The 17,613-nt window shown below is 38.5% G+C and overlaps 1 protein-coding gene across 4 annotated transcripts in view; it reads left to right on the forward strand.

Moving 5' to 3' along the window:
* LINGO2 (leucine rich repeat and Ig domain containing 2) overlaps window positions 1–17,613 on the forward strand; it is an 878,998-nt gene that overhangs the window by 612,707 nt on the left and 248,678 nt on the right. For all 4 annotated transcript variants that reach the window (XM_078384884.1, XM_078384885.1, XM_072992032.2 and 1 more), the window contains one exon: window positions 9,799–9,958. The gene's annotated coding sequence lies outside the window, so the exon portion shown is untranslated. The remainder of the gene's footprint in view (window positions 1–9,798; window positions 9,959–17,613) is intronic.

Consider the following 17,613-nt stretch of genomic DNA (forward strand, 5'->3'; position numbering starts at 1 on the left):
GGTTTTTTTAAAAAAAAAAGTCTTATGAAAATTCACATTTAAAAATACTTAAATGTATTCCTACACATTTTCTCTTAATTTCTCATATTTATTCATATATTTGGGTGATTTTTAAAAAACTTAAGAACTGTGTCAGAATATCTAGGAAACATGAATGCCAGTGCACAACTATGTTCCAGTCTTCATCTTAATCTGGGAAAAGTCAGTTCATAACACAATTCACAAAGACTGAACTTTTCAGGTATCCATATTTTTCACCATGATCGGCATCATTTTGAGTTATTTGTTCTGCAGCTGCAATGGTAGTTACTATTAGTTTATTACAAGTAGACAGGTCTTGACATTAATGATTGGCTGGATATTCCTTGTGGCCCTGAGAGAGACTAATGATCTTCTGTCATTTCCAAATCTTTCATTCTATATCTGGTGGACAATCCTTTTTAAACATCATAAAGGATACTCTTACAGAAAAAATTGAAAGAGGTGAAATCATTTCAGCTTGGATGATCTATTTCTGGGCTCTTCCCTTTCACTTTACCATTTCATAACCACACCAAGCAACCTACTGACTGAAATCCAGTAGTAACATGCAACTAGAATAGGCCCATTGAATCAGTGAGTCAACAACTCTCTGAGTTCCACTGATCCAATGGGCCTACTCTCTTTGTGATTTATTTTTGAATTGCAGTCACTATTGTTGTTGCTGTTCCTCTTCTGTATCCACAATTCAGAAAGCCAGAAAATGGCCTGATATTGCTGCACAATATCATGTCCCTGTTGCCAGCAGGAAAAAAGGATGTGAAGCTTTACATAGCACAGATCTAATTTCTCTAGCATCCTAACTTAAAGCACGACCATATTCTTCTTTTTCTGAAAACAACAGAGCTTATAGACCCCCTGATACTGTACCTCCAATAAAATTATTCAGACCAGTTCTATCCATGTTTGAGACTCTAAAAGGCTCCTGTATGTCAGGATTGACAGCACCAAGTCATATACTTTTAGAAGTAAGATAAAGATAATAGACAGACTATGATCTGAATCTGAAAGCAAGGTTACTAAGCACTCCTGAATAACATGCTTTTTAACCTTGTAGTTGATGGAGAAGTATAATCAAAACTTGATGGTTGCTGTGGGTTCTTTGGGTTCTTTGGCCGTGTTCTGAAGGTTGTTCTTTCTGACGTTTTGCCAGTCTCTGTGGATGGCATCTTCAGAGGACAGGAGTAGGAACTCTGTCCTTGCTCTTTTGCTGTTTGTTGAATAGTTGTGTATTTCTAGCTGTGGGAACAGCTATAAAATCTAAACTTGCTTCCTAGCTAGAGCAGCTTACAGCAGCTTCAAAACAGGTGTGAAGCTAAGTCTGGAGCACAGTGAATCAAGGACATACATGGATGAGAATGGTGACAACCCAAAGCCTTGAGCTCCACTCCAAAGAACAATTCTATATAATCAGGTTCTAAATCCAAACCACCAAGGCTATCTAGATGTAGTGAACAGACTGACGGACTAGGATTAGAACCCTGGCTCAGCTATGGAAGTTCACTGGAGGTGTGGAATTGGTAAAACCACTCCTTAAATATCTCACTTACCTCAAAAGCCCTATTAGGATTTCTATCAGTGAGTTTCTGACTTGATAGCACATAATAATAAGGGTGCATAAAGGGATGCTGGCTGGCAACCTAATTGTATGATTGAACTGAACAGCAACATCAGTGTGTTCAGAGTATTAAAATAAAGGGGTTATGAAAGCTGTGCTTCTATGATCACATCAGCTTTGGATATCTTAGAAACTATTTGTGACAGCTCAGCAAATGTGATGCCTCATGTTCACTGAAGACATTCTTAACCTATCATTTTGTTTTCAGAGATATTTTCGTATTCCTAGACAGTGGCAACAAATCTCTGGAATACTTGTCGCAAAAATGGAAATACAGTGTTTGCAAGTTTTGACCCTGATTGTTCTTGTTGTGCATGACTTGCACATAATCATCCCAAAATGGCTTCATTATTTTCAATTTTGCTGCTTGTTTGTTTGTTTGATTTATACAAAATGTAGCAAACTATTTATTATATAGTCCCTTATAAAAAGTATGGTCATCTCTCTAAGCAATAAACCAGAGGAGTGAATCATTGCTGTGCATTGAAAGGATCAATAGCTTAATTGTGGAGCCACATGAAGTCAGTCATGACTTTTCTTTTCTTGATTGTGATGACTTTATTTTCAACTCATTGCCTGTTTGCTCTACAGAACTTATTTCCAAATGCAAAAGAAATAATAACTCAATATTGGGGAAGGCCTTTGGCACTAGTTCTTAGATTGGATCTAAAATGTAATGGAAATTAACCTCTGGTACTACCATAACTCAAATGGTATTTTTGTTGTTGTTGTTTTCGTTCTTCATCAAATTCTGAATGTTTGCCTTTTCTCATTGCCATGTGGGTAAACATTGGAACACCAGTTCTGTTGGGATGTTTTGATATGTTTTTCATGCACTTAACTTTTGTTAGGAATTTTGTTGTCTTTCGGGCCTCCTTCGGTTTTGTGGAAGTTCTCTTTTTTTTAACCTGGTTATAGAGTTTCCCACTGAGATTTTTTAATGAGAGGCACATAAAACGAATAACTTGGATGACTGTTATAAGCTGTGCAATTAGTGTAACCAAACAATTACATACACTTAATATGTACCACTACCGTCATTGTTCTGTTTACAATGTAATAAAATAAACTGACTTGGTAATGGAAGAGCAACGAAGTGCTCTGTCTTGAATTACTTTCACGTCTAAGTGGCCCAAGAACATGGGCAGTGTTGCAGATCAGATATTGTTGATGGGGTTGTTGTTGTTGTTGCTGCTGCTGTTGGCATTATCAATATTTTTATCCCACTTTACTCCAAGGACATAGTCTTCCTCCTCATTTTTATCTTCACAGCAACCTTATAAGGCAGGTTAGGTTGGGAAACACTGACTTGCAGACCAAGATCACAACCTACATCAGGTGGTCACAAGGGAAAGGAAGAGTTGTTTTGCTTCTGAAATGTAACACTCTTTATATATGTAGGGATTTTGGTAACTAATAGTGAATAGTGACTAAGGCAAACAAACAATGGAATGCTTACAGTAATTTGAATTCCTTGACCACATAAAAGGAAACAGGAGGTAAATGTTGAGAGTCCAAGGCACTCATTAAATTCCACCATTTCTAATGTTATATCTCCTTAAGCATATGCTGTCTATAGTAAAATAGACAGCAGGCGATTTCCATAACAATTCAGTGCAACTTTCCATGTCTTACACAATATAGAGTGAGAGCAAGAGAAAAGGAGGATGTGTGTGTGTGTGTGTGTGTGTGTGTGTGAGAGAGAGAGAGAGAGAGAGAGCTTGTGCCTGAGAAATCGAGTGACATTTCCTGTGAGATTTTGAAAGGGATTTTCTTTTCATGCAGAAAAATCTCACTGTGGGGAGAAAAGAGTAGAAGGGTTCAATTTTCATTTCTCCTTTCCCCCCTTTTTTTGACTCAGCCTCTCACCAAGAATGACAAATTGTGAGATTAATACCCCTAGTCTTTGCTCTTAAAAGGCACCTAATTTTCACTTAGTACCCTTCTGCACCATGTCTCAAACTGTTCCAGGTGGTCTGCAGCCCTCTTTTGGGAGCAAACAAGGGGCTGAATTGCACAGGGAGGCTAGCAAAAAATTTGCCAATGGCTGGTAAAATAACATGGCTACCATTTTTGTTGCATATTAGCATCTCAAACAGTACGGCCAAACTAACACTTCAATCATAACAAAGTGGTCAAATACTGACCTGGAAATGGCAGAAGTTACTATTTTCCACAATGCAGAATAAAGGTTCCCTCCCTTGTCCTTCCACACATAGCAGACTTTGATCTGCTTCTTCTTCCTACACTGCTATATATCACAGTTATAGAAATAACACTGTTACTCCCAGAGCTCAGTGTCTTCACTAATTCTATTAAGTCAAGTCTCAAGCAATAATAATAAGCGGACAGTTTCTTGGAGGAAAGGGCAACAGGTTTGTTCAGGTAAAAAAAGTGTGCACTAGGGTGCCCAGTAGGGTGGGGACCACGAGATCAACAGAGTTCAAGTTTTTATACAGTTCTACAAAAAGAGAGAGAACAAAAGTATGCAGCAGTTGATTGGTCTGTGAGGAATATATGCATTGGTTCCAATTTGTCACATTTCAGCAAAGCAGTTACCCACTTATCTCTAAGGAGTGTTGAGTTTTTCTTCCCCTTACAATACCTAAAAAAGAGTCTAGAGCAGTTCATCCTGACTTCAGGATTGTTCCTGACAGAAAATTCTCCAGTGTTTTGTCCAGTTGTCTTGTAAATGGTTCAGGCACTGAGTAATCAACAGAGGTCCAAATTTTATGTTCCCCATGTCCTCAATATGAAGAGATTTGACCCCATTCAGTGTTAATGAGTCATTTCTCTCTCATCCATTAAATCAGCATTTGTTTGACAATAGTAGATGTTAGTTAACCATCTCAGCAGTTACAAATTTACAGCATTGGAAGGACATATTGTTGTAGTCTGCTGTGTGGGACACTTGCTGTCAAAAATTACCTCGCTAGCTGTAAGTATTTGCTTTTTGTCATAGAATGACAAAGCCTTTGCATTTGAAGAGCCAGCTAAAATACAGATTGTCATGGTCAGATTAGAAGCATACTGCTAGGCCTTGAACACAGCACTTGGCTGTCTGCAAAGAAACTTAAAACAGAGGATAACGCGGGGGGGGGGAATTATTCCTCTGCTTTTGCTGACCTCAAATGTAGCATTATGCAGCAATGAACTGCTGTGTCTGTTGCTTTACCTTTCTTCCTTTTGAGTTTTAAGATAAGAAGATGCTTCCAGACTTATAGTAAAGAAATTTCAGATGTCATCTGACATGCATGGGATTTTGTAAGAGTCCTTAACATTCTGGTTTTATCATCTATTCACTATTTACTTTGATTACCAGCAGTACCGAGTGACATTTTCTCCAAGATTTGCTAAATTTCAGTGTGGGAAAAGTGAAATCAACAGATTTGCATATCCTACTTTTAATGGGAAAAAATGAACTCGGTAGAGGGGGATGGCTTATTATATTGCTAGCTAAAATTCATGAGGCCCTTCTCTTTGTGAATGTGAAAAGACATGACTGAGAGTGTCCCTAGTGAAAAATGTATAGACTGCAGCCCATTAAAGTAAAGGTAAAGGTTCCCCTTGACATTTAGTCAAGTCGTGTTTGACTCTAGGGGCCGGTGCTCATCCCCATTTTCCAAGCTGTAGAGCCAGCATTTGTCCATAGACAGTTTCCATGGTCACATGGCCAGCGCAAATAGACATGGAATGCAGCCCATTAGGTGAGGCCAAATATATAGCAGAACTGAGGAGCAGGTTTTAATAAGAAGGAGCATGCTGTCATAGAGTTCTGTTTTGGGCTCAGTCATTTAGTCATTTAGTCGTGTCTGACTCTTCGTGACCCCATGGACCAAAGCATGCCAGGACCTCCTATCTTCCACTGCCTCCCAGACTTGTGTCAAATTCATGTTGGTTGCTTCGCAGACACTGTCCAACCATCTCATCCTCGATTGTCCCCTTCTCCTTTTGCCGTCACACTTTCCTAACATCAAGGTCTTTTCCAGGGAGTCTTCTCTTCTCATGAGATGGCCAAAGTATTGGAGCCTCAGCTTCAAGATCTGTCCTTCCAGTGAGCACTCAGGGTTGATTTCCTTTAGAATTGATACGTTTGTTCTCCTTGCAGTCCAGGGGATTCTCAAGCGCCTCCTCCAGCACCACAATTCAAAGGCATCAATTCTTCGGCGGTCTGCTTTCTTTATGGTCTAGCTCTCACTTCCATACATCACGACAGGAAAAACCATAGCTTTGACTATTCGGACTTTTGTTGGCAAGGTGATGTCTCTGCTTTTTAAGATGCTGTCAAGATTTGTCATCGCTTTCCTCCCAAGAAGCAGGCGTCTTTTAATTTTGTGGCTGCTGTCTCCATCTGCAGTGATCATGGAGCCCAGGAAAATAAAATCTATCACTGCCTCCATATCTTCCCCTTCTATTTCCCAGGAGGTGATGGGACCAGTGGCCATGATCTTATTATTTTTTTTTTTAATGTTGAGTTTCAGACCGTTTTTTGCACTCTCCTATTTCACCCTCATCACAAGGTTCTTTAATTCCTCCTCACTTTCTGCCATCAGAGTGGTATCATCTGCATATCGGAGGTTGTTGATATTTCTTCCGGCAATCTGAATTCTGGCTTGGGTTTCTTTCAGTCCAGCCTTCCGCATGATGTATTCTGCATATAAGTTAAATAAGCTGGGGGACAATATACAGCCTTGTCGTACTCCTTTCCCAATTTTGAACCAATCAGTTGTTTCATATCCAACTGGGCTACATACATTAATTCTCTTTTCAGATATCAGATGAAAATTTCAGCTTTGGCTTTGTGGAGTATTACGGAAGTTCTAGAGCAGAAAGTTAGTCCTCATAAAGATGCACAGCTGGCAACAGGGACTGCATTTGGGCCATGGGAAGAAAAGTGTTCCCTTCTCCTAACTGCTCATGAACAGTTGTTCTTTTTATCAGGTTTTGATATGATGGACAGTCATCACCACCCAGAGTTACAATGCAATGCCCTTCGGCTCCCTTTGCAAAAAGTCTAATTCAGACGTTCAAGCCAAGGTTAACCTTTACATATGAGGAGAGAGCCCAGCCTTGTTGCACTCCTTCTGTTACTGCGTTTTCATATGGAGAGGTGTAGTATGAAAAAATGAGAGCTTCTGCTGTGTTTGGAGTCTTTCCACGTGATCCAGATGCCTGAAAATGAGAGTGCCATGTTGTGAGGAGAGACTGCACATATACAGCATGTTGTCCTCTTCAGACCATTACTCTCCACATAAACAGATTGATGATGAAAGGGAAGAGGGGGACGAGTCTGTTCCTTTTCTTTGTGTGTTCAGGTTGATAACTATCTGGACTGCCTGTTCCAGGATAAAAGCATTATCATCATTCTCAAAATGAATTGGAAAGCCAGTATGATGCAGTATGTAGGAAGAAGATGGGGCTTTGTATCTGCTGAGCCATGGAAATCACAGACCTTGGGCCAGTCACTCTGTCTTTATTACTCTCTTTCAGCTGTATCTCATAGAGTTGCTGTTGAGAGGTTAAAAGAGGTAAGAAGAAGAGCTGTGTTCACTGCCTTGAGGCCAGTGGAAGGAAAGGGAGCTGTGTGTGTAACTAATGCATTAAAAGGAATCTGAAAAAATTAGGGGGGGCTGTTCATTTTCACTGAAACAGAAGCTGACAATAGTTGTAAGGATCATCCAGATAGCATAGGGGGGGATATGAAATCCCATCATCTGCTGTGAAGTCTATGCACATAAAAAGGTTTGCTGTGAGGCTGACATCTAGAGAAGGAGACCTACTTGGCAAAGAAGGCCCTTTCTCATATGAGACGTGACAGTGTGCCTACAAAGTTTTGGTTCCAAGGTTACTACTAAGGTTACTGATAAATTCATTTCTTAAATATATTTATGGCCTAGTGAGAGAAAGAAGCATCTCTGCATAAAAAGGGGGGGCTGGGTAGCTTCTAAGTGGCTATTACTATGCTTTGATTTTGCAGTGTCCATAGTTTGCTTCTTATCACATCTTGTAAGAGAAAAAATATGAAGGAAGTATTAGTGAATCCGGACAAGACGGAGGTCTTGAGGGTGGGTGGTCCCTTCATCAGCGGTCTGGGTGACTCCCTTTCTTTTGGGGGGTCGACCCTCACTGTAAAGAGTGAGGTTCACAGCTTGGGGATACATCTGGACCCGGCGCTTACCATGGAAACCCAAGTGGCATCTGTGGCCCGCTCCGCCTATTTTCATCTGTGGCGGATCGCCCAGCTGCGACCCTACCTTGATGGGGAGTCTCTCACTACTCTCGTCCACGCGCTCGTAATCTTGCAATTAGACCACTGCAATGCACTCTACGTGGGGCTACCTTTGAGATTGATGCGGAAGCTTCAGATGGTGCAGAATGTGATGGCCAGACTTCTGAGTGGGGTGAGAAAACACCAGGAAATCTCTCCCACCCTGGCTGCCCTACACTGGCTGCCCATTCGCTTCCGCATCGACTGCAAAGTGTTAATGATGATGTATAAAGCCCTAAACGGTTTGGGACCTCAGTATTTGGCTGATCGCTTTCTCCCACCCAGATCTACCCAAATTACTTAGTATAGCCAGGACAGTCGGTTGAGGGACCTAACACTGAGAGAGGCCCGGAAAGAAAGAACAAGAAACCGGGTTTTCTCGGCAGTGGCCCCTCGACTATGGAATAGCCTTCCATCAGAGATCCGCCTGGCTCCCTCACTGGGTGTTTTTCAGAGCCATTTAAAAACTTGGCTCTTCAGGCAGGCTTCTTTCCCTCATTTCAATTCTTGAATTCTATCTTTTCTGTTCTTTTATTCCCCATCTTGATCACGCTATATTAATGTTCAAATGTTTTTTGATTATGAATGTTGTTTATTTGATTGTATGGTTTTTATTGTTATTTTATGATATTTTATGATTTTGTTAGCCACCCCGAGTAGACGCTGTCTGGGGGGGGGGTAATAAATAAATAAATACATAAATAAATAAATTAGCGGGAAATAAATACAGGTAATAAAAAGTGCTTTCTTTGTGAATATGCTCAATAAAATTAGTAGTAGTAGTAGTACCACTAATATGGAGTTCCCAAAATACTGGGGACAAGGACTAGAAAGACAAGAAAGGGACAAACCCTTAATGGACTTGTGTTTTTGATGGGACAATTATCCCTGGCAAATATTTCAATTGAATGTTTTTTTTCCCCCCTTTGGACGGGAGAGGATGGGAAAGGAAGAACTCAGCCTATTCAACAGAAATGGCTCTGCACATGAGCCTTCCAACATGCCCCACATATATGTATTCTTAGCTGCTCTCTTTGACAGCCTGTTTCCCTGTTTTTAAGAGTCCAAGATCTGAAAATGAAGTTTAATCAAGAAAACTGAAATATGAAGCCCTTTTACAATCTAGGACCTTGCTGCCTATCAAAGCGCCTCTCCCTCAGGTCATCTTCCGTCCCCCACACATACCTCACAGTCTTTAATGTTGCAAATGGCCACTCCAAAAGAGTCTTGGAAGGCATCAACCAGAAACTGGGTATTGTCAGTAGTGGCCACTCCACTCTGGAACTGTCTTCCTGTGGAGGTGTGACTGGCCCCCACCCTCCTGAGCTTCCACAAGCAAAAACCTGCCTTTTTACCCAGGCCTTCCCAAACACCACCCTTTCATAAAATTATGCCTGCCCATTGTCTGCCATCTGAGGTTCCAGACTGGTGATTTTATGGGGGGTAGGGTTTTGTTTGTTTTCTTTTAATATGTTTTATATGGTTTTAATGTTTTAGCTGTACGTTTTATAATATTTTCTAAGCCACCCAGAGTAGTGGCATGCTCACTGAATGGGTGGGGTATAAATCGAAATGAATGAATGAATGAATGAATGAATGAATGAATGAATGAATAATAAAAGCATTAGATCTCCTGAGGGGTTCTGTCCTTCTAAGACAATCCTGGTGGAGCAATATCTTTTTATTTTTATTTTTTTAAAAAATTGTTCTTCCAATTCAAATAGATCTCTGACAACAATATGATCAAGTAGCATGATGGTCTCAGCAGAAAATGATTCCTGTGGAGTATGTACTCTCTTGTGTTTCAGCTATAATGAATATTGTTTACTGATTTACTGTTTCACTGAAAATGTGTTTTGTCATTGATTTGCAGGATGTGTTTTAAGCAGCTACAGTGCAGTGCCATGAAAGCGTATATTGTCCATGACACACTGGGATTATCATGATTGCTTACTCCATTTCGAATTTAACCACTGGCCACGAAATCTGCATGGTTGGCAGCAAAGACTGGATTTTTAAAGAGAGCATAACAGGTAGGACTCATGAAATCTGTTGGCTTCCTGACATCTTTATAAGGCTCTAAAAAGGCACACCAGCTATTGATTCCACGACATATTGCTTTTCAGTTTCTTTTAATAGGTACAGCAGATGGCTTCCCATAAAAGTTGTCTTTTACTGTGAAATCTCAGACAAGTATGTACAGTTTAATGGATCGTTCTCTTCTTGAGATGCACAAAGGTTAAAAAGAAAACATACATTAAAAGGTATAATAAAATTAGTCACATAGGGCTGAATGGCAGAATGGAATACACAGATTGTTCAGATGTTATATTTATTATGACAGCAAGATAAATACTCATTTGGCCATTAAAGAAAAGGTTCAGCTTGTCAGATTAGAATCCTTGCAGAAGTAATCAGATTTGTACTCTTTTATATCTCCATCAAATCCCCTTTGTAGAAACACAGATGCAAACAGCACATTTCAGCTTCACAATTACAAAATCAAAAAACAAAATCCTTTTCTTCCTTGGAAAACTGAAAGGTGTCTCTTTCTCTTGCTTCCACTCTTTCTTTTGTCAGTTCTCCTCTTTCTGTTTTCTGTCATCCCCCTTTCAAATTAAAAAGCAAACAAACATTTTCAGGTGTATGCCTTAGAGTCAAACATACTTAGTTATAAACCAGTTTGTCTTGAAATTAAAGAACAGACAAGATAGGTTTGTAATTAGAATTATAATCAGGTATGTATTTTTGTGTAGTTATTGTTTAATATCCCCTGAAGCAGTGATGTATTGCAAGTGGGGAGGAAAGAAACCTTAGAATTTACAAAGTAGAAGATCTCTTGCAGTAAAATCTTTGTTTGCCCAGGGGTACCAAGAAGGTGATGTCTGGAGGAACACCAAGCTGATAGTCTGTACCAGAAGCTGCATGCCCTCACATCATCACTTACTGGTTGAGTAGATAGTTGGTTTCCTCTGGACTACCTGCATTTTTAGAATTTCAAATACACCTGTCTCAACTAGGTAAATATCTCCAAGGCTGAGAGAAAGAAATGAAATCTCATTGCTAAAAGGAGGTCTATAGAAAATTCTGTCCTTGATGATATCTGCTACATTTCAAGTATCTGATCAACAGCTTCTGATCATTAGTGACCACCTGGAAATTAGAACCACAGTTATAAACTGGAGGAAATAAGGAATATATAGGTAAAGTGGATAGAATGACAGATTGGGATTCTGGAGAACAGGGATGAAATCCCCACTTGGCCATGGAAACTCACTGGGGGAGTAGAACTGATAAAATAACTTCTTAAATACATCACTTACCTTAAAAGCCCTATTTGTGTTGTTAACACAGACAAAATAAAACCCAGTTAGAATGAGGATTCTTGGGTTCTAGGAAAAATCCTCAGTGCAGAGAAGATAAAAATGTATGTTATTTTAATCTGTATGATGATCTGAGTAAAGCCCACCATCAGTAGCCAAATTCTTTGTAAAAAATAGACCAGTAATGGGATTGATCGTAATGTTTCATAGCATAATTGCACACCAACTCTGTACATAGTAGGAAAATTGGTCCACTTGCTATATATCACTGTTTCAGGGGACATTAAACAATAACTAACCGAAAAGACAGCTTTATAAATCTGATTACCAGTCTATCGTGTCTATTCTCTGATTTCAGGACAAAATGATTTATAATTGAGCATATTTGTCTCTGATGTTTTTGTTAAGGCAGCTCTGTGTATATTATGCTTTGTTATTATGTAGGCTTGTGAAGATGGATAAATAGTAAAGGTAATGACTGAAATGAGACTACATGGCATTTGGAAGAAAAATATCACAATTCAGTTGAAATGGCAGAGATAAATGCAATGGATGAAATCCAGTTATTAGTCCCAACTAGAATAGACCCATTGAATGAATGGAGCTTGTTAATTAAAAAAAATGTTATGGTAGTCTCTTTGATTTAAAGAGCCTAGGAAAGACTAATAATTGGATTTATCCTCCTTCACCCCAAGTGAATTTGGGTGCCTGAGAAATTCTTTCCCCAGTGTAACAAGCCATTCAAACAACATTTCACTGTTGTTCAGGATTGGGGAGAAAATATTTGCAGAGATTCAGAGCAAAAGACTTTAGTGTTCTCTTGCTATCTAGATAGCAGGTGGGTAGTGGTGACTTGCATGTCAAGAAACTTTGAAGGGTTGGGAAACAATGACTATCATGGTTACTCGATAAACTGCATAATAAGGACGTGATGAATATTCATATGCTTTCTGGCCCTCAACGAAAATTGGTATCTCAGTGTATTAATGTGCTTCTTCCCTGTTGAAACCAGGGCAATTTCTACAAGATTTTTAACATCCACATGAGAGTGAAGACACTAACATTTGTTTTCAGCAGTAGCATTTGAAAAAACAACAACAAACCCTCTGTTTGTGTGGGAAAAAAGAGTATATTTTTCTTTTTAAACCATACACAAATGTGTGGCCTTCTGCAAGAAATTGGGGGGGAGGGGGTTTACTTCCAAAAAGTGTTTTCATCCAGAAAATGTACAAAATCTCTCTTGATCTCAGCCAGAGGGGAGGAAATGAAATTTGTGGAGATTTACACTCTTACTGCATAAACAGACAGCAAAAGAGGCAGGAGCCTGTTGCCACTCCACATGCTATTTACTCCCACCCCAGATTTTAAAAAGAGATTCTACTGCTCATTACCATAATACACACAGAAAAGCCTTCTCTTCTCTATCATGCCCAAGACAAGCAGTAGAAATGTATCCATCCAGGTTACACCCTGAGTAACAATCACCCCACCAAAAAAATCATTACTTCTCCTCCCATTTTGGGGAGCTGGATTCTACACCATCTCCCCTCCCCCCATTTCCGGAAGAGGTCATTCCAGCAAATTAGGGCCGAGCACTAACTGATGACTAAAAGATTTGTGATGCACCTTAAGGGACACCTTCTTTTTTGAAGCAGAATATCAAATACTGTGTTCTCTCCTATCCGTATCTTCATCATCAAGAACCAGTAGGAGCTGTAGGAGGGGAGGGGAAAGCCTTTACTTATCAAAAATCACCACCATTGAGGTTGCTGTCCCAACAGTGGCAGTGCTCAGTCATTAAAGGCTTCCTCCTCCCTGAAACCTCAACAGGTTCCTGGCAACGAAAGGGATAACATGGGAAGCAGGGGTGTCTTGGGGGGAAAAATCAGAATGTGTGAATTTCTGAAAAATCATCACTGTTGATGATGTCATCAGTCTTCTGTTGTGCAAGTTACAGTAACAGAATTTCAGCCAATATCTATTCAGGAGGTAGTGGAAGAAATCAATATTTCATTTTTATCTACTTGTCTGCCACTCTCACTCCCCCTCGTTCGCTCTCCTCCCTCTCCCCTCTCTCTCACCCACATATTATTTTACAAGCTTTAGGCAAAGACTCCTTTCTGGTAACATCACAAGGCTCACCCTCTGTGACATCACAAGGGCACACCTGGCCATAGGTTTTAAGCTGCAAGCTTTAAGGGAATGGGAATCTGCTGACCTGGCATTGTTACCTCCCATTTAGGTACCAGCTAGACTGCGGTCTGCTGAGCTCTAGCAGAATTGTATGCCTTTGGGTGTTTCTCTTTATTGGAGCTTTGAAAGCATGCTATAAAAGAAACCGCAAGCTGATGTCTGAAGTGTACCACTCTTGCCATCTTTAGTCTAGTAACACATGAAGCCATATTAAAAGCATACTGGGAAGAATGCCAAAAAGAAAAGCACCCTTCAGCAAACTGGCATTCAAATGTTAAGAAAGATTATATTTTTGTATTTACAAGTTACTGTTTGTCCCTTTTTCTTTCTCTGTTTTTTTTTAAAAACTTGTTGTAGATGTTGTGTTTTTCCTTTTTACCTATTTTGAGAAATATCAGCTGCTTTTTATATTCCAGTTCTATTTATACATACTTTCTGCTTCAAAACAACTGCCTTGTGTTGTCTTTTCCTACCAAATTCCTTACTTTCAGTTCAGTGTTTTGTTGATGGTTGAAAGGTATAGTGTATATTGGATGCATTCTGTAGCAGCCTACTAAACTATTTATTAATTCTTGAAAGATCCTTAAAAATGACACCAAATTGAAAACAAAGGTGTGATCTCAGAGGCTTGAGTAATTTTACCTCAAGCACAATCAATCCAAAAGACTGTGAGACAATTACCATATACTTCTCTTCCCCTGAAAGCAGTGGGACTTAAAGTGTCTATCTTTGGCTGAATTTTCTTTGTCCTTTGTGCATGGACAAGAATAACATACACATTATTTGGCAACATGGTCACATAAAATGGCTGCCCGGCTGTACTTGTTGAGCTAGTCTTGAGTGTGGTATTAAGGTTGTGCAGATATGGCACATGCTGAAATTATATCATCAAGATAGGTGTCAGATATGATAGCACCTCTGAACGATCGCATGCATACAAGGCAGAACATACAAGAGGGATCTATTCAGTGGTGCCTCGCTTGACGATGTTAATTCGTTCCACCAAAATCACTGTAGAGCGAAAACATCGTCAAATGAAATGAAAAAAAAATATTGAAACACATTAAAACCCGGTTAATGTGTTCCAATGGGCTGAATACCTGCTCGTCCAGCGAAGATCCTCCATAGGGCGCCCATTTTTGGTGCCTGTATAGCGAGGAATCCGTCCTAGAAAACAGCGGGGGCCATTTTGAAAACCGGCGGTCATTTTGAAACTCGACAATCAGCTGTATGCTGATTGTTGTAAAACGATAAATCAGTTCCCGAAACAAGGAACTGATCATCATTAAACGAAAAAACCCAATCGTAAAGCAATCATTAAGCGGGGCACGACTGTACTGGATCCATTTGTATTTATGTGTTAATCTTCTGTTCTGCCCTGATTGTTCCAAAAGCTACACTGCATTTGATTTCTAAAGGTGCCTTCCTTTGTTCTGTAAGAACTGGGAGCAGCTACATTGGTCCATGTTATGAGTGACTTTAACCATGATTGCTATCCATCATTATCCCCACTGGTCTTGCCAATCTGGTAGCTGTTGGTCTTGATCATCAGGATGCCCTCTCTTTTGCTGTTGAAGTAGAAAAGGAATGTAGCAGTGTAGGATTTGCATCTGATCAGTACTACAGTTAATTATTGTTCAGTAGGCCAGTATGAGTAGTGCTCTGCTAGTAACGGCTGCAATGAAACAGTTCTCTGTTGTCACTATGTCTGCCAAATGTTATCCCAATAAATAGTTCTGGGTAGAAAATCACCTGCTACAACTGAATTGTCTCCACTTCAACGGCAGCATCTTGATCCTTCTGTTGTGCAGTCTTGGCTGTTCGCTTTGCTGACCAAAGTGCTTGCATCCTGATCACCTCAGCAGTAGTATTGCCCGTAAGTCGCAAGTACTACAGTGTTGTATTTCTTTACAGTAATTTAAAAAAATTTCAGCCAACATGGCATGAAACCATGCCTTGTTGGCTGAAATCCAGTTGTATGTCATGCCTAAAATAAGCCCATTGAATCAATGAAACAGAGAAGTCGGCTTACTGAATCCTCACTGATTCAGTGGGTCTATTCTAGTTGTGATATTCTCTGGGTTTCTAAACATTGAACTGAAAAGAAAAGAAAAAAGTTGGATATTTTAGCATTATCCTTGGCTAATTGAAGTGACTGTGCCAATTTTTCCTACTATGTCTATTTGCCACAGCTCTGTAGAACAGGAGTTTAGGATGAGAAACTCTGAACTTTTCCAGCTTTTATATATTACCCTGTAGGTAATATATAAGGAACCTTATTAATGCCTTTTCTAACTCTCTTGCCTTTGTTCCTCTCAAATATTTAGCAGTCCCAGGGCTCATATGGCACTTATGGGTGTGACATGTAATGTTTATTATTTCTTTCTTTCTTTTTTATTTTTTTTATTTAACTATAACATAAACATAAAATACATAAACCAAAATACAAATTAACTGTATTCCCCACTACCATCGTTGGGACCTCTTGCAATAATCTTCTTCTTCCTCCATCTATATACTTCTTCTTCTATTGTCCTCTTCTCCAGAACTGCATTGATTCTTGATTTGGAGCTTTCCCTTTTCCAGTTGATAACATATTCCAAAAATCTACCCCATATATCATAAAAATTATTCTTTTTCAACTTTCCTTTCTTTAAATTACATGTTAGCTTATCATTTATAGCTATATTCCATATTTCATTATACCAATCATCCATTCAAAATTCAGAGTTTGATTTCCATTGCCTAGCTATTATAAATCTAGCTGCTGTTAATAAATTGGTGATCAATTCTCTAGTCATCTTATCATATTCCACAGTCTCAAATATTGATAACAAAGCTATCTCAGGATTAAATTCTATATCTTTTTCGCATATGTCATTTAGTTCTTTAAAGATTAGTTTCCAAAATTTTTGTACCTTTTCACATTCCCACCACATATGAAAGTATGTACCAATTTCATTCTCAAATTTCCAGCAGACATTCAGATAACTAGCATTAATTTTATTTAATTTTTCGGTGTTAAATACCATCTTAAGCCCAATTTAAATTTTTTTCTCTTATTCTCACTGACATATATCTTAAAGCCCTCATTTTCCACATCTTCCTCCATTCTTCCACATTTATTCTTTTTCCAAAATCTCGTTCCCACACTAATTTCAATCTTTCTTTCTCACTTTCTTCTTCTTCTAAGTCAAGCAGGAATCCATAAATTTTACTCACTGTACCCTTTACTGAATCAGTCATCTGGATATCTTCATATAATAATAGAAATTGTTCATACTTCATGTATCTCTAACTTTGTTATATTTCTTTACCCATTCATTAGTCCATCTTTCTAATTGCATAGAATTCAACCATGAAATACTCTTATTCTGAAAGGATTTGTTTCATTTGATCTTTCAATCTCACTTTATACACCAGTCTTTCAATCTAATCACTTTTTTCTTTAAATAATTCTACATACACTTTCATATTGACAGGAAAATTCTCTATTTCAGTCACTAATTTTAGTGGAGAGTTAAATGGACATAAATTCTTTCTATATTTATACCATATGTCTAACATTGTCTTTTAAAAAGGGTTATTAATTTCACTTATTTTATATTTCTTGACCATACCAAATAGGTATTTTTCAATATCTAACTGTAATTCTGATGATTCCATATTCCACCAAATTAACCTTTCTGGGTTATATATAATTTATCCAGTAAACCTTAACTGATTAGCCAAGTGATAACTCTTTATATTTGGTAAACCTATACCAGCTTTTTTGTTCTTTTATACCAATACTTTTTATTTATTCTGGCTCTCTTCCCTTCATTACAATAGTTGTTAATCAGTCCTTGCCAAAATTTAAAATCATTCTCTGTTAAATGTATTGGTAACATTCTAAATAAAAAATTAATTTTGGTAAAATTTTCATTTTTATCAATGCAATCCTTCCAAACCAAGAAAATTTAAAATTATTGTATACCTGTAATTTCTTTTTAATTTCTTCTTTTAATTTATTATAATTATGTTCCTTTATTTTTGAATGTCTTTTACTAAGTCTATACCTACATATTTAACTGATTTCCATATCTTAAAATCATATTTATCAGCAAACCTTTCGTGTTCTAATTTATTATTATTAAACAACATTATTTCAAATTTTTGCCAATTTTCACGTA

Source organism: Pogona vitticeps, chromosome 2, assembly GCF_051106095.1.
Source record: "Pogona vitticeps strain Pit_001003342236 chromosome 2, PviZW2.1, whole genome shotgun sequence".
Taxonomy (NCBI): domain Eukaryota; kingdom Metazoa; phylum Chordata; class Lepidosauria; order Squamata; family Agamidae; genus Pogona; species Pogona vitticeps.